The sequence below is a fragment of the Ambystoma mexicanum genome (genome assembly GCF_040938575.1).
Source record: "Ambystoma mexicanum isolate Mex_15411 chromosome 12 unlocalized genomic scaffold, UKY_AmexF1_1 Mex_chr12_unloc.1, whole genome shotgun sequence".
In the NCBI taxonomy this organism is placed as follows: domain Eukaryota; kingdom Metazoa; phylum Chordata; class Amphibia; order Caudata; family Ambystomatidae; genus Ambystoma; species Ambystoma mexicanum.
In genome coordinates, this window is record NW_027182322.1 from 5,382,611 (window position 1) to 5,409,247 (window position 26,637).

General features: G+C 46.4%; 5 non-coding genes across 5 annotated transcripts; all 5 read left to right on the forward strand.

The window, feature by feature from the left end:
• Window positions 1–1,554: 1,554 nt before the first annotated feature.
• TRNAH-GUG (transfer RNA histidin (anticodon GUG)) lies at window positions 1,555–1,626 on the forward strand. The gene has a single exon. It is a non-coding gene; the product is annotated as a tRNA-His (tRNA).
• A 2,160-nt stretch (window positions 1,627–3,786) lies between these two features.
• On the forward strand, window positions 3,787–3,858 carry TRNAH-GUG (transfer RNA histidin (anticodon GUG)). Its single transcript has one exon. It is a non-coding gene; the product is annotated as a tRNA-His (tRNA).
• Window positions 3,859–11,059: 7,201 nt separating this feature from the next.
• On the forward strand, window positions 11,060–11,131 carry TRNAH-GUG (transfer RNA histidin (anticodon GUG)). Its single transcript has one exon. It is a non-coding gene; the product is annotated as a tRNA-His (tRNA).
• A 4,731-nt stretch (window positions 11,132–15,862) lies between these two features.
• On the forward strand, window positions 15,863–15,934 carry TRNAH-GUG (transfer RNA histidin (anticodon GUG)). Its single transcript has one exon. It is a non-coding gene; the product is annotated as a tRNA-His (tRNA).
• Window positions 15,935–25,980: 10,046 nt separating this feature from the next.
• On the forward strand, window positions 25,981–26,052 carry TRNAH-GUG (transfer RNA histidin (anticodon GUG)). The gene has a single exon. It is a non-coding gene; the product is annotated as a tRNA-His (tRNA).
• The last annotated feature ends 585 nt before the right edge of the window (window positions 26,053–26,637 follow it).

Genomic DNA, 26,637 nt, shown 5'->3' on the forward strand with positions numbered 1-26,637 from the left:
TGAAACATTAGAAGGTAGACATTATGGAAGCACATATATTTATTTATTTTTATTGTATTTGGGGAGAGGGGGTTAATATAGCACGTCCAATGTGGAAAAGTGCTTTCAATAGCACCTTGCAGGTGGGCGACATCTAGAGCTGTGCAGTAGCCACCCATGCCCCAGACGTCAAAGAGAACAAGAAGTTACACATGTTGGAAGTGAGGGTGAGACATTGAGGAGATATGATCCCCGTATGAAGCCGAGAGAAGGAGGAGGCGTGAACGTGCATCCATGTATGCAGGCGAGAAGGGAAGGAGCATTGGTCATGCATCCCTGCATGAGGGTGAGACAGGGAGGAGATATGATCCCCGTATGAAGCCGAGAGAAGGAGGAGGCGTGAACGTGCAGCCATGTATGCGGGCGAGACAGGAAGGAGCATTGGTCATGCATCCCTGCATGAGGGTGAGACAGGGAGGAGATATGATCCCCGTATGAAGCCGAGAGAAGGAGGAGGCGTGAACGTGCATCCATGTATGCAGGCGAGAAGGGAAGGAGCATTGGTCATGCATGCCTGCATGAGGGTGAGACAGGGAGGAGATATGATCCCTGTATGAAGCCGAGAGAAGGAGGAGGCGTGAACGTGCATCCATGTATGCGGGCGAGACAGGAAGGAGCATTGGTCATGCATCCCTGCATGAGGGTGAGACAGGGAGGAGATATGATCCCCGTATGAAGCCGAGAGAAGGAGGAGGCGTGAACGTGCATCCATGTATGCGGGCGAGACGGGAAGGAGCATTGGTCATGCATCCCTTCCTGAGGGTGAGACAGGGAGGAGATAAAATCCCTGTATGAAGCCGAGAGAACGAGGAGACATGAACGTGCATCCATGTATGCGGGCGAGAAGGGAAGGAGCATTGGTCATGCATCCCTGCATGAGGGTGAGACAGGGAGGAGATAAAATCCCTGTATGAAGCCAAGAGAACGAGGCGGCATGAACATACATCCTTGTATGCAGGTGTGACATGGAGTCATCATGAACATGCATCCCTTTATAAGGACATAACATGGAGGACGCATGAACATGAATGCCTGAATTTTATGGTGGTGGCCTTCGGGTGATTTGGCACGTGCAATTGGTGAAGAGCACTTCTCCTGCGCAAAAAAAGAAATGTACTATTAGCACCCCGGAGGGAGCCTCTGCACTTCTTATAGGGAGAAAACTCTGCAATGGAAGGGGACAGGGTCAATAACAGCTGTAAACTCTCACAAGACCATCACTGCTCTCACACTTTCCTGCTCTCAGGCTGGCGGGCCATTATCGGCCCTGGCTGCCGCACCATTGCCAGGTTTGTGTAACTATATTATTTCTAATTGGCTCCACTTTGATGACTTTCATTTGGATTCTGACTTGATTATTGAGATCTTAAATAAGTGACTGGGGATCAGGTGTCCACTTATTCTCATGGATAACATCACAACCAACCTTTAATTCAAACATGAGTCATGACATCACAGATGGATTACAGCTTATGATAGAGGTGGAACGTCACATTGTAGTAGCCCAAGTAGCTCGCCGTGATCGTATAGTGGTTAGTACTCTGCGTTGTGGCCGCAGCAACCTCGGTTCGAATCCGAGTCACGGCATTGCGGTGAGGCAATGTCACGGCAGTTGGGCAGATATTTTAGAATTTCCATTAATACATTGGCAATCTCTGTGGAGGACTGAAACAATTCGATATGTCCTGTTACTGTTATGAACCTTTTGTTTCTTTAATGCTCTTTGCACACTTTTTCATCGGGTGACTGTAATGTATTTCAACCAAATCTAATTAAGAGCGCATTATGTGGTGACATTTGCAGTACATGAAACATTATAACACTGCCATTTACGTCAATAACCACTAGCTTGATTAAGACATATGTATTGCAGCGACAGTATTTCCCAGTTACAAATGGGAATAAAAACAACATCCGCGAGGGATTGAACCAACGACATTTAACTGATGTTGCCAATGGAGCGCGTTACAGAGAGCGCGAGGTCCCGCCTTTACAGTCACACGCTGATGATAATACAGATGTTTAAATAAACAGGCATATCTGTGGACTTGTGGTCTTTCTACATTGGGACTCATAGTCTAGTCCTAGGCTATTGTAGGCACTGGAGTATCTTTTAGTGGAATGAGAGGCATTCTGTAGTCGCGTGAAAGGACCTTTCAAGTCAATCTGATCTGTATTGTCCTGTGAAAAAAAGCGTTCTTAGACACAGTGAGGAGTTTTTGGGGATAATGGGAAAATCATTTCCAACTAAATGACAGGAATTTCTTAGTCCAATCATGAGGTGTGCTAGGCTTTTTTATACTGTGGCGGAAAGAGAGAGAGTATAACAGTCATTATAAATAAAGGGCCAAGGAAGTTACAGTTTATGGAAGGAACAATTTGCACATAGTTTTAGAATGTGGTCAGGAGGAGGACAATGTGCTTACACATATGAAACATTAGAAGGTAGACATTATGGAAGCACATATATTTCTTTATTTTTATTGTATTTGGGGAGAAGGGGTTAATATAGCACGTCCAATGTGGAAAAGTGCTTTCAATAGCACCTTGCAGGTGGGCGACATCTAGAGCTGTGCAGTAGCCACCCATGCCCCAGACGTCAAAGAGAACAAGAAGTTACACATGTTGGAAGTGAGGGTGAGACATTAAGGAGATATGATCCCCGTATGAAGCCGAGAGAAGGAGGAGGCGTGAACGTGCATCCATGTATGCAGGCGAGAAGGGAAGGAGCATTGGTCATGCATGCCTGCATGAGGGTGAGACAGGGAGGAGATATGATCCCTGTATGAAGCCGAGAGAAGGAGGAGGCGTGAACGTGCATCCATGTATGCGGGCGAGACAGGAAGGAGCATTGGTCATGCATCCCTGCATGAGGGTGAGACAGGGAGGAGATATGATCCCCGTATGAAGCCGAGAGAAGGAGGAGGCGTGAACGTGCATCCATGTATGCGGGCGAGACGGGAAGGAGCATTGGTCATGCATCCCTTCCTGAGGGTGAGACAGGGAGGAGATAAAATCCCTGTATGAAGCCGAGAGAACGAGGAGACATGAACGTGCATCCATGTATGCGGGCGAGAAGGGAAGGAGCATTGGTCATGCATCCCTGCATGAGGGTGAGACAGGGAGGAGATAAAATCCCTGTATGAAGCCAAGAGAACGAGGCGGCATGAACATACATCCTTGTATGCAGGTGTGACATGGAGTCATCATGAACATGCATCCCTTTATAAGGACATAACATGGAGGACGCATGAACATGAATGCCTGAATTTTATGGTGGTGGCCTTCGGGTGATTTGGCACGTGCAATTGGTGAAGAGCACTTCTCCTGCGCAAAAAAAGAAATTTACTATTAGCACCCCGGAGGGAGCCTCTGCACTTCTTATAGGGAGAAAACTCTGCAATGGAAGGGGACAGGGTCAATAACAGCTGTAAACTCTCACAAGACCATCACTGCTCTCACACTTTCCTGCTCTCAGGCTGGCGGGCCATTATCGGCCCTGGCTGCCGCACCATTGCCAGGTTTGTGTAACTATATTATTTCTAATTGGCTCCACTTTGATGACTTTCATTTGGATTCTGACTTGATTATTGAGATCTTAAATAAGTGACTGGGGATCAGGTGTCCACTTATTATCATGGATAACATCACAACCAACCTTTAATTCAAACATGAGTCATGACATCACAGATGGATTACAGCTTATGATAGAGGTGGAACGTCACATTGTAGTAGCCCAAGTAGCTCGCCGTGATCGTATAGTGGTTAGTACTCTGCGTTGTGGCCGCAGCAACCTCGGTTCGAATCCGAGTCACGGCATTGCGGTGAGGCAATGTCACGGCAGTTGGGCAGATATTTTAGAATTTCCATTAATACATTGGCAATCTCTGTGGAGGACTGAAACAATTCGATATGTCCTGTTACTGTTATGAACCTTTTGTTTCTTTAATGCTCTTTGCACACTTTTTCATCGGGTGACTGTAATGTATTTCAACCAAATCTAATTAAGAGCGCATTATGTGGTGACATTTGCAGTACATGAAACATTATAACACTGCCATTTACGTCAATAACCACTAGCTTGATTAAGACATATGTATTGCAGCGACAGTATTTCCCAGTTACAAATGGGAATAAAAACAACATCCGCGAGGGATTGAACCAACGACATTTAACTGATGTTGCCAATGGAGCGCGTTACAGAGAGCGCGAGGTCCCGCCTTTACAGTCACACGCTGATGATAATACAGATGTTTAAATAAACAGGCATATCTGTGGACTTGTGGTCTTTCTACATTGGGACTCATAGTCTAGTCCTAGGCTATTGTAGGCACTGGAGTATCTTTTAGTGGAATGAGAGGCATTCTGTAGTCGCGTGAAAGGACCTTTCAAGTCAATCTGATCTGTATTGTCCTGTGAAAAAAAGCGTTCTTAGACACAGTGAGGAGTTTTTGGGGATAATGGGAAAATCATTTCCAACTAAATGACAGGAATTTCTTAGTCCAATCATGAGGTGTGCTAGGCTTTTTTATACTGTGGCGGAAAGAGAGAGAGTATAACAGTCATTATAAATAAAGGGCCAAGGAAGTTACAGTTTATGGAAGGAACAATTTGCACATAGTTTTAGAATGTGGTCAGGAGGAGGACAATGTGCTTACACATATGAAACATTAGAAGGTAGACATTATGGAAGCACATATATTTCTTTATTTTTATTGTATTTGGGGAGAGGGGGTTAATATAGCACGTCCAATGTGGAAAAGTGCTTTCAATAGCACCTTGCAGGTGGGCGACATCTAGAGCTGTGCAGTAGCCACCCATGCCCCAGACGTCAAAGAGAACAAGAAGTTACACATGTTGGAAGTGAGGGTGAGACATTGAGGAGATATGATCCCCGTATGAAGCCGAGAGAAGGAGGAGGCGTGAACGTGCATCCATGTATGCAGGCGAGAAGGGAAGGAGCATTGGTCATGCATCCCTGCATGAGGGTGAGACAGGGAGGAGATATGATCCCCGTATGAAGCCGAGAGAAGGAGGAGGCGTGAACGTGCAGCCATGTATGCGGGCGAGACAGGAAGGAGCATTGGTCATGCATCCCTGCATGAGGGTGAGACAGGGAGGAGATATGATCCCCGTATGAAGCCGAGAGAAGGAGGAGGCGTGAACGTGCATCCATGTATGCAGGCGAGAAGGGAAGGAGCATTGGTCATGCATGCCTGCATGAGGGTGAGACAGGGAGGAGATATGATCCCTGTATGAAGCCGAGAGAAGGAGGAGGCGTAAACGTGCATCCATGTATGCGGGCGAGACAGGAAGGAGCATTGGTCATGCATCCCTGCATGAGGGTGAGACAGGGAGGAGATATGATCCCCGTATGAAGCCGAGAGAAGGAGGAGGCGTGAACGTGCATCCATGTATGCGGGCGAGACGGGAAGGAGCATTGGTCATGCATCCCTTCCTGAGGGTGAGACAGGGAGGAGATAAAATCCCTGTATGAAGCCGAGAGAACGAGGAGACATGAACGTGCATCCATGTATGCGGGCGAGAAGGGAAGGAGCATTGGTCATGCATCCCTGCATGAGGGTGAGACAGGGAGGAGATAAAATCCCTGTATGAAGCCAAGAGAACGAGGCGGCATGAACATACATCCTTGTATGCAGGTGTGACATGGAGTCATCATGAACATGCATCCCTTTATAAGGACATAACATGGAGGACGCATGAACATGAATGCCTGAATTTTATGGTGGTGGCCTTCGGGTGATTTGGCACGTGCAATTGGTGAAGAGCACTTCTCCTGCGCAAAAAAAGAAATGTACTATTAGCACCCCGGAGGGAGCCTCTGCACTTCTTATAGGGAGAAAACTCTGCAATGGAAGGGGACAGGGTCAATAACAGCTGTAAACTCTCACAAGACCATCACTGCTCTCACACTTTCCTGCTCTCAGGCTGGCGGGCCATTATCGGCCCTGGCTGCCGCACCATTGCCAGGTTTGTGTAACTATATTATTTCTAATTGGCTCCACTTTGATGACTTTCATTTGGATTCTGACTTGATTATTGAGATCTTAAATAAGTGACTGGGGATCAGGTGTCCACTTATTCTCATGGATAACATCACAACCAACCTTTAATTCAAACATGAGTCATGACATCACAGATGGATTACAGCTTATGATAGAGGTGGAACGTCACATTGTAGTAGCCCAAGTAGCTCTCCGTGATCGTATAGTGGTTAGTACTCTGCGTTGTGGCCGCAGCAACCTCGGTTCGAAACCGAGTCACGGCATTGCGGTGAGGCAATGTCACGGCAGTTGGGCAGATATTTTAGAATTTCCATTAATACATTGGCAATCTCTGTGGAGGACTGAAACAATTCGATATGTCCTGTTACTGTTATGAACCTTTTGTTTCTTTAATGCTCTTTGCACACTTTTTCATCGGGTGACTGTAATGTATTTCAACCAAATCTAATTAAGAGCGCATTATGTGGTGACATTTGCAGTACATGAAACATTATAACACTGCCATTTACGTCAATAACCACTAGCTTGATTAAGACATATGTATTGCAGCGACAGTATTTCCCAGTTACAAATGGGAATAAAAACAACATCCGCGAGGGATTGAACCAACGACATTTAACTGATGTTGCCAATGGAGCGCGTTACAGAGAGCGCGAGGTCCCGCCTTTACAGTCACACGCTGATGATAATACAGATGTTTAAATAAACAGGCATATCTGTGGACTTGTGGTCTTTCTACATTGGGACTCATAGTCTAGTCCTAGGCTATTGTAGGCACTGGAGTATCTTTTAGTGGAATGAGAGGCATTCTGTAGTCGCGTGAAAGGACCTTTCAAGTCAATCTGATCTGTATTGTCCTGTGAAAAAAAGCGTTCTTAGACACAGTGAGGAGTTTTTGGGGATAATGGGAAAATCATTTCCAACTAAATGACAGGAATTTCTTAGTCCAATCATGAGGTGTGCTAGGCTTTTTTATACTGTGGCGGAAAGAGAGAGAGTATAACAGTCATTATAAATAAAGGGCCAAGGAAGTTACAGTTTATGGAAGGAACAATTTGCACATAGTTTTAGAATGTGGTCAGGAGGAGGACAATGTGCTTACACATATGAAACATTAGAAGGTAGACATTATGGAAGCACATATATTTCTTTATTTTTATTGTATTTGGGGAGAGGGGGTTAATATAGCACGTCCAATGTGGAAAAGTGCTTTCAATAGCACCTTGCAGGTGGGCGACATCTAGAGCTGTGCAGTAGCCACCCATGCCCCAGACGTCAAAGAGAACAAGAAGTTACACATGTTGGAAGTGAGGGTGAGACATTGAGGAGATATGATCCCCGTATGAAGCCGAGAGAAGGAGGAGGCGTGAACGTGCATCCATGTATGCAGGCGAGAAGGGAAGGAGCATTGGTCATGCATCCCTGCATGAGGGTGAGACAGGGAGGAGATATGATCCCCGTATGAAGCCGAGAGAAGGAGGAGGCGTGAACGTGCATCCATGTATGCGGGCGAGACAGGAAGGAGCATTGGTCATGCATCCCTGCATGAGGGTGAGACAGGGAGGAGATATGATCCCCGTATGAAGCCGAGAGAAGGAGGAGGCGTGAACGTGCATCCATGTATGCAGGCGAGAAGGGAAGGAGCATTGGTCATGCATCCCTGCATGAGGGTGAGACAGGGAGGAGATATGATCCCCGTATGAAGCCGAGAGAAGGAGGAGGCGTGAACGTGCATCCATGTATGCGGGCGAGACAGGAAGGAGCATTGGTCATGCATCCCTGCATGAGGGTGAGACAGGGAGGAGATATGATCCCCGTATGAAGCCGAGAGAAGGAGGAGGCGTGAACGTGCATCCATGTATGCGGGCGAGACGGGAAGGAGCATTGGTCATGCATCCCTGCATGAGGGTGAGACAGGGAGGAGATAAAATCCCTGTATGAAGCCAAGAGAACGAGGCGGCATGAACATGCATCCTTGTATGCAGGTGTGACATGGAGTCATCATGAACATGCATCCCTTTATAAGGACATAACATGGAGGACGCATGAACATGAATGCCTGAATTTTATGGTGGTGGCCTTCGGGTGATTTGGCACGTGCAATTGGTGAAGAGCACTTCTCCTGCGCAAAAAAATAAATGTACTATTAGCACCCCGGAGGGAGCCTCTGCACTTCTTATAGGGAGAAAACTCTGCAATGGAAGGGGACAGGGTCAATAACAGCTGTAAACTCTCACAAGACCATCACTGCTCTCACACTTTCCTGCTCTCAGGCTGGCGGGCCATTATCGGCCCTGGCTGCCGCACCATTGCCAGGTTTGTGTAACTATATTATTTCTAATTGGCTCCACTTTGATGACTTTCATTTGGATTCTGACTTGATTATTGAGATCTTAAATAAGTGACTGGGGATCAGGTGTCCACTTATTCTCATGGATAACATCACAACCAACCTTTAATTCAAACATGAGTCATGACATCACAGATGGAGTACAGCTTATGATAGAGGTGGAACGTCACATTGTAGCAGCCCAAGTAGCTCGCCGTGATCGTATAGTGGTTAGTACTCTGCGTTGTGGCCGCAGCAACCTCGGTTTGAATCCGAGTCACGGCATTGCGGTGAGGCAATGTCACGGCAGTTGGGCAGATATTTTAGAATTTCCATTAATACATTGGCAATCTCTGTGGAGGACTGAAACAATTCGATATGTCCTGTTACTGTTATGAACCTTTTGTTTCTTTAATGCTCTTTGCACACTTTTTCATCGGGTGCAAATCTAATTAAGAGCGCATTATGTGGTGACATTTGCAGTACATGAAACATTATAACACTGCCATTTACGTCAATAACCACTAGCTTGATTAAGACATATGTATTGCAGCGACAGTATTTCCCAGTTACAAATGGGAATAAAAACAACATCCGCGAGGGATTGAACCAACGACATTTAACTGATGTTGCCAATGGAGCGCGTTACAGAGAGCGCAAGGTCCAGCCTTTACAGTCACACGCTGATGATAATACAGATGTTTAAATAAACAGGCATATCTGTGGACTTGTGGTCTTTCTACATTGGGACTCATAGTCTAGTCCTAGGCTATTGTAGGCACTGGCGTATCTTTGAGTGGAATGAGAGGCGTTCTGTAGTCGCGTGAAAGGACCTTTCAAGTCAATCTGATCTGTATTGTCCTGTGAAAAAAAGCGTTCTTAGACACAGTGAGGAGTTTTTGTGGATAATGGGAAAATAATTTCCAACTAAATGACAGGAATTTCTTAGTCCAATCATGAAGTGTGCTAGGCTTTTTTATACTGTGGCGGAAAGAGAGAGAGTATAACAGTCATTATAAATAAAGGGCCAAGGAAGTGACAGTTTATGGAAGGAACAATTTGCACATAGTTTTAGAATGTGGTCAGGAGGAGGACAATGTGCTTACACATATGAAACATTAGAAGGTAGACATTATGGAAGCACATATATTTCTTTATTTTTATTGTATTTGGGGAGAGGGGGTTAATATAGCACGTCCAATGTGGAAAAGTGCTTTCCATAGCACCTTGCAGGTGGGCGACATCTAGAGCTGTGCAGTAGCCACCCATGCCCCAGACGTCAAAGAGAACAAGAAGTTACACATTTTGGAAGTGAGGGTGAGACATTGAGGAGATATGATCCCCGTATGAAGCCGAGAGAAGGAGGAGGCGTGAACGTGCATCCATGTATGCGGGCGAGACAGGAAGGAGCATTGGTCATGCATCCCTGCATGAGGGTGAGACAGGGAGGAGATATGATCCCCGTATGAAGCCGAGAGAAGGAGGAGGCGTGAACGTGCAGCCATGTATGCGGGCGAGACAGGAAGGAGCATTGGTCATGCATCCCTGCATGAGGGTGAGACAGGGAGGAGATATGATCCCCGTATGAAGCCGAGAGAAGGAGGAGGCGTGAACGTGCATCCATGTATGCAGGCGAGAAGGGAAGGAGCATTGGTCATGCATGCCTGCATGAGGGTGAGACAGGGAGGAGATATGATCCCTGTATGAAGCCGAGAGAAGGAGGAGGCGTGAACGTGCATCCATGTATGCGGGCGAGACAGGAAGGAGCATTGGTCATGCATCCCTGCATGAGGGTGAGACAGGGAGGAGATATGATCCCCCTATGAAGCCGAGAGAAGGAGGAGGCGTGAACGTGCATCCATGTATGCGGGCGAGACGGGAAGGAGCATTGGTCATGCATCCCTTCCTGAGGGTGAGACAGGGAGGAGATAAAATCCCTGTATGAAGCCGAGAGAACGAGGAGACATGAACGTGCATCCATGTATGCGGGCGAGAAGGGAAGGAGCATTGGTCATGCATCCCTGCATGAGGGTGAGACAGGGAGGAGATAAAATCCCTGTATGAAGCCAAGAGAACGAGGCGGCATGAACATGCATCCTTGTATGCAGGTGTGACATGGAGTCATCATGAACATGCATCCCTTTATAAGGACATAACATGGAGGACGCATGAACATGAATGCCTGAATTTTATGGTGGTGGCCTTCGGGTGATTTGGCACGTGCAATTGGTGAAGAGCACTTCTCCTGCGCAAAAAAAGAAATGTACTATTAGCACCCCGGAGGGAGCCTCTGCACTTCTTATAGGGAGAAAACTCTGCAATGGAAGGGGACAGGGTCAATAACAGCTGTAAACTCTCACAAGACCATCACTGCTCTCACACTTTCCTGCTCTCAGGCTGGCGGGCCATTATCGGCCCTGGCTGCTGCACCATTGCCAGGTTTGTGTAACTATATTATTTCTAATTGGCTCCACTTTGATAACTTTCATTTGGATTCTGACTTGATTATTGAGATCTTAAATAAGTGACTGGGGATCAGGTGTCCACTTATTCTCATGGATAACATCACAACCAACCTTTAATTCAAACATGAGTCATGACACCACAGATGGGTTACAGCTTATGATAGAGGTGGAACGTCACATTGTAGTAGCCCAAGTAGCTCGCCGTGATCGTATAGTGGTTAGTACTCTGCGTTGTGGCCGCAGCAACCTCGGTTCGAATCCGAGTCACGGCATTGCGGTGAGGCAATGTCACGGCAGTTGGGCAGATATTTTAGAATTTCCATTAATACATTGGCAATCTCTGTGGAGGACTGAAACAATTCGATATGTCCTGTTACTGTTATGAACCTTTTGTTTCTTTAATGCTCTTTGCACACTTTTTCATCGGGTGACTGTAATGTATTTCAACCAAATCTAATTAAGAGCGCATTATGTGGTGACATTTGCAGTACATGAAACATTATAACACTGCCATTTACGTCAATAACCACTAGCTTGATTAAGACATATGTATTGCAGCGACAGTATTTCGCAGTTACAAATGGGAATAAAAACAACATCCGCGAGGGATTGAACCAACGACATTTAACTGATGTTGCCAATGGAGCGCGTTACAGAGAGCGCGAGGTCCCGCCTTTACAGTCACACGATGATGATAATACAGATGTTTAAATAAACAGGCATATCTGTGGACTTGTGGTCTTTCTACATTGGGACTCATAGTCTAGTCCTAGGCTATTGTAGGCACTGGCGTATCTTTTAGTGGAATGAGAGACATTCTGTAGTCGCGTGAAAGGACCTTTCAAGTCAATCTGATCTGTATTGTCCTGTGAAAAAAAGCGTTCTTAGACACAGTGAGGAGTTTTTGGGGATAATGGGAAAATCATTTCCAACTAAATGACAGGAATTTCTTAGTCCAATCATGAGGTGTGCTAGGCTTTTTTATACTGTGGCGGAAAGAGAGAGAGTATAACAGTCATTATAAATAAAGGGCCAAGGAAGTTACAGTTTATGGAAGGAACAATTTGCACATAGTTTTAGAATGTGGTCAGGAGGAGGACAATGTGCTTACACATATGAAACATTAGAAGGTAGACATTATGGAAGCACATATATTTCTTTATTTTTATTGTATTTGGGGAGAGGGGGTTAATATAGCTCGTCCAATGTGGAAAAGTGCTTTCAATAGCACCTTGCAGGTGGGCGACATCTAGAGCTGTGCAGTAGCCACCCATGCCCCAGACGTCAAAGAGAACAAGAAGTTACACATGTTGGAAGTGAGGGTGAGACATTGAGGAGATATGATCCCCGTATGAAGCCGAGAGAAGGAGGAGGCGTGAACGTGCATCCATGTATGCAGGCGAGAAGGGAAGGAGCATTGGTCATGCATCCCTGCATGAGGGTGAGACAGGGAGGACATATGATCCCCGTATGAAGCCGAGAGAAGGAGGAGGCGTGAACGTGCATCCATGTATGCAGGCGAGAAGGGAAGGAGCATTGGTCATGCATCCCTGCATGAGGGTGAGACAGGGAGGACATATGATCCCCGTATGAAGCCGAGAGAAGGAGGAGGCGTGAACGTGCATCCATGTATGCAGGCGAGAAGGGAAGGAGCATTGGTCATGCATCCCTGCATGAGGGTGAGACAGGGAGGAGATATGATCCCCGTATGAAGCCGAGAGAAGGAGGAGGCGTGAACGTGCATCCATGTATGCGGGCGAGACAGGAAGGAGCATTGGTCATGCATCCCTGCATGAGGGTGAGACAGGGAGGAGATATGATCCCCGTATGAAGCCGAGAGAAGGAGGAGGCGTGAACGTGCATCCATGTATGCGGGCGAGACGGGAAGGAGCATTGGTCATGCATCCCTGCATGAGGGTGAGACAGGGAGGAGATAAAATCCCTGTATGAAGCCAAGAGAACGAGGCGGCATGAACATGCATCCTTGTATGCAGGTGTGACATGGAGTCATCATGAACATGCATCCCTTTATAAGGACATAACATGGAGGACGCATGAACATGAATGCCTGAATTTTATGGTGGTGGCCTTCGGGTGATTTGGCACGTGCAATTGGTGAAGAGCACTTCTCCTGCGCAAAAAAATAAATGTACTATTAGCACCCCGGAGGGAGCCTCTGCACTTCTTATAGGGAGAAAACTCTGCAATGGAAGGGGACAGGGTCAATAACAGCTGTAAACTCTCACAAGACCATCACTGCTCTCACACTTTCCTGCTCTCAGGCTGGCGGGCCATTATCGGCCCTGGCTGCCGCACCATTGCCAGGTTTGTGTAACTATATTATTTCTAATTGGCTCCACTTTGATGACTTTCATTTGGATTCTGACTTGATTATTGAGATCTTAAATAAGTGACTGGGGATCAGGTGTCCACTTATTCTCATGGATAACATCACAACCAACCTTTAATTCAAACATGAGTCATGACATCACAGATGGAGTACAGCTTATGATAGAGGTGGAACGTCACATTGTAGCAGCCCAAGTAGCTCGCCGTGATCGTATAGTGGTTAGTACTCTGCGTTGTGGCCGCAGCAACCTCGGTTTGAATCCGAGTCACGGCATTGCGGTGAGGCAATGTCACGGCAGTTGGGCAGATATTTTAGAATTTCCATTAATACATTGGCAATCTCTGTGGAGGACTGAAACAATTCGATATGTCCTGTTACTGTTATGAACCTTTTGTTTCTTTAATGCTCTTTGCACACTTTTTCATCGGGTGCAAATCTAATTAAGAGCGCATTATGTGGTGACATTTGCAGTACATGAAACATTATAACACTGCCATTTACGTCAATAACCACTAGCTTGATTAAGACATATGTATTGCAGCGACAGTATTTCCCAGTTACAAATGGGAATAAAAACAACATCCGCGAGGGATTGAACCAACGACATTTAACTGATGTTGCCAATGGAGCGCGTTACAGAGAGCGCAAGGTCCAGCCTTTACAGTCACACGCTGATGATAATACAGATGTTTAAATAAACAGGCATATCTGTGGACTTGTGGTCTTTCTACATTGGGACTCATAGTCTAGTCCTAGGCTATTGTAGGCACTGGCGTATCTTTGAGTGGAATGAGAGGCGTTCTGTAGTCGCGTGAAAGGACCTTTCAAGTCAATCTGATCTGTATTGTCCTGTGAAAAAAAGCGTTCTTAGACACAGTGAGGAGTTTTTGTGGATAATGGGAAAATAATTTCCAACTAAATGACAGGAATTTCTTAGTCCAATCATGAAGTGTGCTAGGCTTTTTTATACTGTGGCGGAAAGAGAGAGAGTATAACAGTCATTATAAATAAAGGGCCAAGGAAGTGACAGTTTATGGAAGGAACAATTTGCACATAGTTTTAGAATGTGGTCAGGAGGAGGACAATGTGCTTACACATATGAAACATTAGAAGGTAGACATTATGGAAGCACATATATTTCTTTATTTTTATTGTATTTGGGGAGAGGGGGTTAATATAGCACGTCCAATGTGGAAAAGTGCTTTCCATAGCACCTTGCAGGTGGGCGACATCTAGAGCTGTGCAGTAGCCACCCATGCCCCAGACGTCAAAGAGAACAAGAAGTTACACATGTTGGAAGTGAGGGTGAGACATTGAGGAGATATGATCCCCGTATGAAGCCGAGAGAAGGAGGAGGCGTGAACGTGCATCCATGTATGCGGGCGAGACAGGAAGGAGCATTGGTCATGCATCCCTGCATGAGGGTGAGACAGGGAGGAGATATGATCCCCGTATGAAGCCGAGAGAAGGAGGAGGCGTGAACGTGCAGCCATGTATGCGGGCGAGACAGGAAGGAGCATTGGTCATGCATCCCTGCATGAGGGTGAGACAGGGAGGAGATATGATCCCCGTATGAAGCCGAGAGAAGGAGGAGGCGTGAACGTGCATCCATGTATGCAGGCGAGAAGGGAAGGAGCATTGGTCATGCATGCCTGCATGAGGGTGAGACAGGGAGGAGATATGATCCCTGTATGAAGCCGAGAGAAGGAGGAGGCGTGAACGTGCATCCATGTATGCGGGCGAGACAGGAAGGAGCATTGGTCATGCATCCCTGCATGAGGGTGAGACAGGGAGGAGATATGATCCCCCTATGAAGCCGAGAGAAGGAGGAGGCGTGAACGTGCATCCATGTATGCGGGCGAGACGGGAAGGAGCATTGGTCATGCATCCCTTCCTGAGGGTGAGACAGGGAGGAGATAAAATCCCTGTATGAAGCCGAGAGAACGAGGAGACATGAACGTGCATCCATGTATGCGGGCGAGAAGGGAAGGAGCATTGGTCATGCATCCCTGCATGAGGGTGAGACAGGGAGGAGATAAAATCCCTGTATGAAGCCAAGAGAACGAGGCGGCATGAACATGCATCCTTGTATGCAGGTGTGACATGGAGTCATCATGAACATGCATCCCTTTATAAGGACATAACATGGAGGACGCATGAACATGAATGCCTGAATTTTATGGTGGTGGCCTTCGGGTGATTTGGCACGTGCAATTGGTGAAGAGCACTTCTCCTGCGCAAAAAAAGAAATGTACTATTAGCACCCCGGAGGGAGCCTCTGCACTTCTTATAGGGAGAAAACTCTGCAATGGAAGGGGACAGGGTCAATAACAGCTGTAAACTCTCACAAGACCATCACTGCTCTCACACTTTCCTGCTCTCAGGCTGGCGGGCCATTATCGGCCCTGGCTGCTGCACCATTGCCAGGTTTGTGTAACTATATTATTTCTAATTGGCTCCACTTTGATAACTTTCATTTGGATTCTGACTTGATTATTGAGATCTTAAATAAGTGACTGGGGATCAGGTGTCCACTTATTCTCATGGATAACATCACAACCAACCTTTAATTCAAACATGAGTCATGACACCACAGATGGGTTACAGCTTATGATAGAGGTGGAACGTCACATTGTAGTAGCCCAAGTAGCTCGCCGTGATCGTATAGTGGTTAGTACTCTGCGTTGTGGCCGCAGCAACCTCGGTTCGAATCCGAGTCACGGCATTGCGGTGAGGCAATGTCACGGCAGTTGGGCAGATATTTTAGAATTTCCATTAATACATTGGCAATCTCTGTGGAGGACTGAAACAATTCGATATGTCCTGTTACTGTTATGAACCTTTTGTTTCTTTAATGCTCTTTGCACACTTTTTCATCGGGTGACTGTAATGTATTTCAACCAAATCTAATTAAGAGCGCATTATGTGGTGACATTTGCAGTACATGAAACATTATAACACTGCCATTTACGTCAATAACCACTAGCTTGATTAAGACATATGTATTGCAGCGACAGTATTTCGCAGTTACAAATGGGAATAAAAACAACATCCGCGAGGGATTGAACCAACGACATTTAACTGATGTTGCCAATGGAGCGCGTTACAGAGAGCGCGAGGTCCCGCCTTTACAGTCACACGATGATGATAATACAGATGTTTAAATAAACAGGCATATCTGTGGACTTGTGGTCTTTCTACATTGGGACTCATAGTCTAGTCCTAGGCTATTGTAGGCACTGGCGTATCTTTTAGTGGAATGAGAGACATTCTGTAGTCGCGTGAAAGGACCTTTCAAGTCAATCTGATCTGTATTGTCCTGTGAAAAAAAGCGTTCTTAGACACAGTGAGGAGTTTTTGGGGATAATGGGAAAATCATTTCCAACTAAATGACAGGAATTTCTTAGTCCAATCATGAGGTGTGCTAGGCTTTTTTATACTGTGGCGGAAAGAGAGAGAGTATAACAGTCATTATAAATAAAGGGCCAAGGAAGTTACAGTTTATGGAAGGAACAATTTGCACATAGTTTTAGAATGTGGTCAGGAGGAGGACAATGTGCTTACACATATGAAACATTAGAAGGTAGACATTATGGAAGCACATATATTTCTTTATTTTTATTGTATTTGGGGAGAGGGGGTTAATATAGCTCGTCCAATGTGGAAAAGTGCTTTCAATAGCACCTTGCAGGTGGGCGACATCTAGAGCTGTGCAGTAGCCACCCATGCCCCAGACGTCAAAGAGAACAAGAAGTTACACATGTTGGAAGTGAGGGTGAGACATTGAGGAGATATGATCCCCGTATGAAGCCGAGAGAAGGAGGAGGCGTGAACGTGCATCCATGTATGCAGGCGAGAAGGGAAGGAGCATTGGTCATGCATCCCTGCATGAGGGTGAGACAGGGAGGACATATGATCCCCGTATGAAGCCGAGAGAAGGAGGAGGCGTGAACGTGCATCCATGTATGCAGGCGAGAAGGGAAGGAGCATTGGTCATGCATCCCTGCATGAGGGTGAGACAGGGAGGACATATGATCCCCGTATGAAGCCGAGAGAAGGAGGAGGCGTGAACGTGCATCCATGTATGCAGGCGAGAAGGGAAGGAGCATTGGTCATGCATCCCTGCATGAGGGTGAGACAGGGAGGAGATATGATCCCCGTATGAAGCCGAGAGAAGGAAGAGGCGTGAACGTGCATCCATGCATGCGGGCGAGACAGGAAGGAGCATTGGTCATGCATCCCTGCATGAGGGTGAGACAGGGAGGAGATATGATCCCCGTATGAAGCCGAGAGAAGGAGGAGGCGTGAACGTGCATCCATGTATGCGGGCGAGACGGGAAGGAGCATTGGTCATGCATCCCTTCCTGAGGGTGAGACAGGGAGGAGATAAAATCCCTGTATGAAGCCGAGAGAACGAGGAGACATGAACGTGCATCCATGTATGCGGGCGAGAAGGGAAGGAGCATTGGTCATGCATCCCTGCATGAGGGTGAGACAGGGAGGAGATAAAATCCCTGTATGAAGCCAAGAGAACGAGGCGGCATGAACATGCATCCTTGTATGCAGGTGTGACATGGAGTCATCATGAACACGCATCCCTTTATAAGGACATAACATGGAGGACGCATGAACATGAATGCGTGAATTTTATGGTGGTGGCCTTCGGGTGATTTGGCACGTGCAATTGGTGAAGAGCATTTCTCCTGCGCAAAAAAATAAATGTACTATTAGCACCCCGGAGGGAGCCTCTGCACTTCTTATAGGGAGAAAACTCTGCAATGGAAGGGGACAGGGTCAATAACAGCTGTAAACTCTCACAAGACCATCACTGCTCTCACACTTTCCTGCTCTCAGGCTGGCGGGCCATTATCGGCCCTGGCTGCCGCACCATTGCCAGGTTTGTGTAACTATATTATTTCTAATTGGCTCCACTTTGATGACTTTCATTTGGATTCTGACTTGATTATTGAGATCTTAAATAAGTGACTGGGGATCAGTTGTCCACTTATTCTCATGGATAACATCACAACCAACCTTTAATTCAAACATGAGTCATGACATCACAGATGGAGTACAGCTTATGATAGAGGTGGAACGTCACATTGTAGCAGCCCAAGTAGCTCCCCGTGATCATATAGTGGTTAGTACTCTGCATTGTGGCCTCAGCAACCTCGGTTCGAATCCGAGTCACGGCATTGCGGTGAGGCAGTTGGGCAGATATTTTAGAATTTCCATTAATACATTGGCAATCTCTGTGGAGGACTGAAACAATTCGATATGTCCTGTTACTGTTATGAACCTTTTGTTTCTTTAATGCTCTTTGCACACTTTTTCATCGGGTGACTGTAATGTATTTCAACCAAATCTAATTAAGAGCGCATTATGTGGTGACATTTGCAGTACATGAAACATTATAACACTGCCATTTACGTCAATAACCACTAGCTTGATTAAGACATATGTATTGCAGCGACAGTATTTCCCAGTTACAAATGGGAATAAAAACAACATCCGCGAGGGATTGAACCAACGACATTTAACTGATGTTGCCAATGGAGCGCGTTACAGAGAGCGCGAGGTCCCGCATTTACAGTCACACGCTGATGATAATACAGATGTTTAAATAAACAGGCATATCTGTGGACTTGTGGTCTTTCTACATTGGGACTCATAGTCTAGTCCTAGGCTATTGTAGGCACTGGCGTATCTTTTAGTGGAATGAGAGGCATTCTGTAGTCGCGTGAAAGGACCTTTCAAGTCAATCTGATCTGTATTGTCCTGTGAAAAAAAGCGTTCTTAGACACAGTGAGGAGTTTTTGGGGATAATGGGAAAATCATTTCCAACTAAATGACAGGAATTTCTTAGTCCAATCATGAGGTGTGCTAGGCTTTTTTATACTGTGGCGGAAAGAGAGAGAGTATAACAGTCATTATAAATAAAGGGCCAAGGAAGTGACAGTTTATGGAAGGAACAATTTTCACATAGTTTTAGAGTGTGGTCAGGAGGAGGACAATGTGCTTACACATATGAAACATTAGAAGGTAGACATTATGGAAGCACATATATTTCTTTATTTTTATTGTATTTGGGGAGAGGGGGTTAATATAGCACGTCCAATGTGGAAAAGTGCTTTCCATAGCACCTTGCAGGTGGGCGACATCTAGAGCTGTGCAGTAGCCATCCATGCCCCAGACGTCAAAGAGAACAAGAAGTTACACATGTTGGAAGCGAGGGTGAGACATTGAGGAGATATGATCCCCGTATGAAGCCAAGAGAAGGAGGAGGCGTGAACGTGCATCCATGTATGCAGGCGAGAAGGGAAGGAGCATTGGTCATGCATCCCTGCATGAGGGTGAGACAGGGAGGAGATATGATCCCCGTATGAAGCCGAGAGAAGGAGGAGGCGTGAACGTGCATCCATGTATGCGGGCGAGACAGGAAGGAGCATTGGTCATGCATCCCTGCATGAGGGTGAGACAGGGAGGAGATATGATCCCCGTATGAAGCCGAGAGAAGGAGGAGGCGTGAACGTGCATCCATGTATGCAGGCGAGAAGGGAAGGAGCATTGGTCATGCATCCCTGCATGAGGGTGAGACAGGGAGGAGATATGATCCCCGTATGAAGCCGAGAGAAGGAGGAGGCGTGAACGTGCATCCATGTATGCGGGCGAGACAGGAAGGAGCATTGGTCATGCATCCCTGCATGAGGGTGAGACAGGGAGGAGATATGATCCCCGTATGAAGCCGAGAGAAGGAGGAGGCGTGAACGTGCATCCATGTATGCGGGCGAGACGGGAAGGAGCATTGGTCATGCATCCCTTCCTGAGGGTGAGACAGGGAGGAGATAAAATCCCCGTATGAAGCCGAGAAAACGAGGAGACATGAACGTGCATCCATGTATGCGGGCGAGAAGGGAAGGAGCATTGGTCATGCATCCCTGCATGAGGGTGAGACAGGGAGGAGATATGATCCCCGTATGAAGCCGAGAGAAGGAGGAGGCGTGAACGTGCATCCATGTATGCGGGCGAGACGGGAAGGAGCATTGGTCATGCATCCCTTCCTGAGGGTGAGACAGGGAGGAGATAAAATCCCCGTATGAAGCCGAGAGAACGAGAAGACATGAACGTGCATCCATGTATGCGGTCGAGAAGGGAAGGAGCATTGGTCATGCATCCCTGCATGAGGGTGAGACAGGGAGGAGATAAAATCCCTGTATGAAGCCAAGAGAACGAGGCGGCATGAACATGCATCCTTGTATGCAGGTATGACATGGAGTCATCATGAACATGCATCCCTTTATAAGGACATAACATGGAGGACGCATGAACATGAATGCCTGAATTATATGGTGGTGGCCTTCGGGTGATTTGGCACGTGCAATTGGCGAAGAGCACTTCTCCTGTGCAAAAAAATAAATGTACTATTAGCACCCCGGAGGGAGCCTCTGCACTTCTTATAGGGAGAAAACTCTGCAATGGAAGGGGACAGGGTCAATAACAGCTGTAAACTCTCACAAGACCATCACTGCTCTCACACTTTCCTGCTCTCAGGCTGGCGGGCCATTATCGGCCCAGGCTGCCGCACCATTGCCAGGTTTGTGTAACTATATTATTTCTAATTGGCTCCACTTTGATGACTTTCATTTGGATTCTGACTTGATTATTGAGATCTTAAATAAGTGACTGGGGATCAGGTGTCCACTTATTCTCATGGATAACATCACAACCAACCTTTAATTCAAACATGAGTCATGACATCACAGATGGAGTACAGCTTATGATAGAGGTGGAACATCACATTGTAGCAGCCCAAGTAGCTCGCCGTGATCGTATAGTGGTTAGTACTTTGCATTGTGGCCACAGCAACCTCGGTTCGAATCCGAGTCACGGCATTGCGGTGAGGCAATGTCACGGCAGTTGGGCAGATATTTTAGAATTTCCATTAATACATTGGCAATCTCTGTGGAGGACTGAAACAATTCGATATGTCCTGTTACTGTTATGAACCTTTTGTCTCTTTAATGCTCTTTGCACACTTTTTCATCGGGTGACTGTAATGTATTTCAACCAAATCTAATTAAGAGCGCATTATGTGGTGACATTTGCAGTACATGAAACATTATAACACTGCCATTTACGTCAATAACCACTAGCTTGATTAAGACATATGTATTGCAGCGACAGTATTTCCCAGTTACAAATGGGAATAAAAACAACATCCGCGAGGGATTGAGCCAACAACATTTAACTGATGTTGCCAATGGAGCGCGTTACAGAGAGCGCGAAGTCCCGCCTTTACAGTCACACGCTGATGATAATACAGATGTTTAAATAAACAGGCATATCTGTGGACTTGTGGTCTTTCTACATTGGGACTCATAGTCTAGTCCTAGGCTATTGTAGGCACTGGCGTATCTTTTAGTGGAATGAGAGGCATTCTGTAGTCGCGTGAAAGGACCTTTCAAGTCAATCTGATCTGTATTGTCCTGTGAAAAAAAGCGTTCTTAGACACAGTGAGGAGTTTTTGGGGATAATGGGAAAATCATTTCCAACTAAATGACAGGAATTTCTTAGTCCAATCATGAGGTGTGCTAGGCTTTTTTATACTGTGGCGGAAAGAGAGAGAGTATAACAGTCATTATAAATAAAGGGCCAAGGAAGTGACAGTTTATGGAAGGAACAATTTGCACATAGTTTTAGAATGTGGTCAGGAGGAGGACAATGTGCTTACACATATGAAACATTAGAAGGTAGACATTATGGAAGCACATATATTTCTTTATTTTTATTGTATTTGGGAGAGGGGGTTAATATAGCACGTCCAATGTGGAAAAGTGCTTTCCATAGCACCTTGCAGGTGGGCGACATCTAGAGCTGTGCAGTAGCCACCCATGCCCCAGACGTCAAAGAGAACAAGAAGTTACACATGTTGGAAGTGAGGGTGAGACATTGAGGAGATATGATCCCCGTATGAAGCCGAGAGAAGGAGGAGGCGTGAACGTGCATCCATGTATGCAGGCGAGAAGGGAAGGAGCATTGGTCATGCATCCCTGCATGAGGGTGAGACAGGGAGGAGATATGATCCCCGTATGAAGCCGAGAGAAGGAGGAGGCGTGAACGTGCATCCATGTATGCGGGCGAGACAGGAAGGAGCATTGGTCATGCATCCCTGCATGAGGGTGAGACAGGGAGGAGATATGATCCCCGTATGAAGCCGAGAGAAGGAGGAGGCGTGAACGTGCATCCATGTATGCAGGCGAGAAGGGAAGGAGCATTGGTCATGCATCCCTGCATGAGGGTGAGACAGGGAGGAGATATGATCCCCGTATGAAGCCGAGAGAAGGAGGAGGCGTGAACGTGCATCCATGTATGCGGGCGAGACAGGAAGGAGCATTGGTCATGCATCCCTGCATGAGGGTGAGACAGGGAGGAGATATGATCCCCGTATGAAGCCAAGAGAAGGAGGAGGCGTGAACGTGCATCCATGTATGCGGGCGAGACGGGAAGGAGCATTGGTCATGCATCCCTTCCTGAGGGTGAGACAGGGAGGAGATAAAATCCCAGTATGAAGCCGAGAGAACGAGGAGACATGAACGTGCATCCATGTATGCGGGCGAGAAGGGAAGGAGCATTGGTCATGCATCCCTGCATGAGGGTGAGACAGGGAGGAGATAAAATCCCTGTATGAAGCCAAGAGAACGAGGTGGCATGAACATGCATCCTTGTATGCAGGTGTGACATGGAGTCATCATGAACATGCATCCCTTTATAAGGACATAACATGGAGGACGCATGAACATGAATGCCTGAATTTTATGGTGGTGGCCTTCGGGTGATTTGGCACGTGCAATTGGTGAAGAGCACTTCTCCTGCGCAAAAAAATAAATGTACTATTAGCACCCCGGAGGGAGCCTCTGCACTTCTTATAGGGAGAAAACTCTGCAATGGAAGGGGACAGGGTCAATAACAGCTGTAAACTCTCACAAGACCATCACTGCTCTCACACTTTCCTGCTCTCAGGCTGGCGGGCCATTATCGGCCCTGGCTGCCGCACCATTGCCAGGTTTGTGTAACTATATTATTTCTAATTGGCTCCACTTTGATGACTTTCATTTGGATTCTGACTTGATTATTGAGATCTTAAATAAGTGACTGGGGATCAGGTGTCCATTTATTCTCATGGATAACATCACAACCAACCTTTAATTCAAACATGAGTCATGACATCACAGATGGAGTACAGCTTATGATAGAGGTGGAACGTCACATTGTAGCAGCCCAAGTAGCTCGCCGTGATCGTATAGTGGTTAGTACTCTGCGTTGTGGCCACAGCAATCTCGGTTCGAATCCGAGTCACGGGATTGCGGTGAGGCAATGTCACGGCAGTTGGGCAGATATTTTAGAATTTCCATTAATACATTGGCAATCTCTGTGGAGGACTGAAACAATTCGATTTGTCCTGTTACAGTTATGAACCTTTTGTTTCTTTAATGCTCTTTGCACACTTTTTCATGGGTGACTGTAATGTATTTCAACCAAATCTAATTAAGAGCGCATTATGTGGTGACATTTGCAGTACATGAAACATTATAACACTGCCATTTACGTCAATAACCACTAGCTTGATTAAGACATATGTATTGCAGCGACAGTATTTCCCAGTTACAAATGGGAATAAAAAATGGGAATAAAAACAACATCCGCGAGGGATTGAACCAACGACATTTAACTGATGTTGCCAATGGAGCGCGTTACAGAGAGCGCAAGGTCCCGCCTTTACAGTCACACGCTGATAATAATACAGATGTTTAAATAAACAGGCATATCTGTGGACTTGTGGTCTTTCTACATTGGGACTCATAGTCTAGTCCTAGGCTATTGTAGGCACTGGCGTATCTTTGAGTGGAATGAGAGGCGTTCTGTAGTCGCGTGAAAGGACCTTTCAAGTCAATCTGATCTGTATTGTCCTGTGAAAAAAAGCGTTCTTAGACACAGTGAGGAGTTTTTGGGGATAATGGGAAAATAATTTCCAACTAAATGGCAGGAATTTCTTAGTCCAATCATGAGGTGTGCTAGGCTTTTTTATACTGTGGCGGAAAGAGAGAGAGTATAACAGTCATTATAAATAAAGGGCCAAGGAAGTGACAGTTTATGGAAGGAACAATTTGCACATAGTTTTAGAATGTGGTCAGGAGGAGGACAATGTGCTTACACATATGAAACATTAGAAGGTAGACATTATGGAAGCACATATATTTCTTTATTTTTATTGTATTTGGGGAGAGGGGGTTAATATAGCACGTCCAATGTGGAAAAGTGCTTTCCATAGCACCTTGCAGGTGGGCGACATCTAGAGCTGTGCAGTAGCCACCCATGCCCCAGACGTCAAAGAGAACAAGAAGTTACACATGTTGGAAGTGAGGGTGAGACATTGAGGAGATATGATCCCCGTATGAAGCCGAGAGAAGGAGGAGGCGTGAACGTGCATCCATGTATGCGGGCGAGACAGGAAGGAGCATTGGTCATGCATCCCTGCATGAGGGTGAGACAGGGAGGAGATATGATCCCCGTATGAAGCCGAGAGAAGGAGGAGGCGTGAACGTGCAGCCATGTATGCGGGCGAGACAGGAAGGAGCATTGGTCATGCATCCCTGCATGAGGGTGAGACAGGGAGGAGATATGATCCCCGTATGAAGCCGAGAGAAGGAGGAGGCGTGAACGTGCATCCATGTATGCAGGCGAGAAGGGAAGGAGCATTGGTCATGCATGCCTGCATGAGGGTGAGACAGGGAGGAGATATGATCCCTGTATGAAGCCGAGAGAAGGAGGAGGCGTGAACGTGCATCCATGTATGCGGGCGAGACAGGAAGGAGCATTGGTCATGCATCCCTGCATGAGGGTGAGACAGGGAGGAGATATGATCCCCGTATGAAGCCGAGAGAAGGAGGAGGCGTGAACGTGCATCCATGTATGCGGGCGAGACGGGAAGGAGCATTGGTCATGCATCCCTTCCTGAGGGTGAGACAGGGAGGAGATAAAATCCCTGTATGAAGCCGAGAGAACGAGGAGACATGAACGTGCATCCATGTATGCGGGCGAGAAGGGAAGGAGCATTGGTCATGCATCCCTGCATGAGGGTGAGACACGGAGGAGATAAAATCCCTGTATGAAGCCAAGAGAACGAGGCGGCATGAACATGCATCCTTGTATGCAGGTGTGACATGGAGTCATCATGAACATGCATCCCTTTATAAGGACATAACATGGAGGACGCATGAACATGAATGCCTGAATTTTATGGTGGTGGCCTTCGGGTGATTTGGCACGTGCAATTGGTGAAGAGCACTTCTCCTGCGCAAAAAAATAAATGTACTATTAGCACCCCGGAGGGAGCCTCTGCACTTCTTATAGGGAGAAAACTCTGCAATGGAAGGGGACAGGGTCAATAACAGCTGTAAACTCTCACAAGACCATCACTGCTCTCACACTTTCCTGCTCTCAGGCTGGCGGGCCATTATCGGCCCTGGCTGCCGCACCATTGCCAGGTTTGTGTAACTATATTATTTCTAATTGGCTCCACTTTGATGACTTTCATTTGGATTCTGACTTGATTATTGAGATCTTAAATAAGTGACTGGGGATCAGGTGTCCACTTATTCTCATGGATAACATCACAACCAACCTTTAATTCAAACATGAGTCATGACATCACAGATGGATTACAGCTTATGATAGAGGTGGAACGTCACATTGTAGTAGCCCAAGTAGCTCGCCGTGATCGTATAGTGGTTAGTACTCTGCGTTGTGGCCGCAGCAACCTCGGTTCGAATCCGAGTCACGGCATTGCGGTGAGGCAATGTCACGGCAGTTGGGCAGATATTTTAGAATTTCCATTAATACATTGGCAATCTCTGTGGAGGACTGAAACAATTCGATATGTCCTGTTACTGTTATGAACCTTTTGTTTCTTTAATGCTCTTTGCACACTTTTTCATCGGGTGACTGTAATGTATTTCAACCAAATCTAATTAAGAGCGCATTATGTGGTGACATTTGCAGTACATGAAACATTATAACACTGCCATTTACGTCAATAACCACTAGCTTGATTAAGACATATGTATTGCAGCAACAGTATTTCCCAGTTACAAATGGGAATAAAAACAACATCCGCGAGGGATTGAACCAACGACATTTAACTGATGTTGCCAATGGAGCGCGTTACAGAGAGCGCGAGGTCCCGCCTTTACAGTCACACGATGATGATAATACAGATGTTTAAATAAACAGGCATATCTGTGGACTTGTGGTCTTTCTACATTGGGACTCATAGTCTAGTCCTAGGCTATTGTAGGCACTGGCGTATCTTTTAGTGGAATGAGAGACATTCTGTAGTCGCGTGAAAGGACCTTTCAAGTCAATCTGATC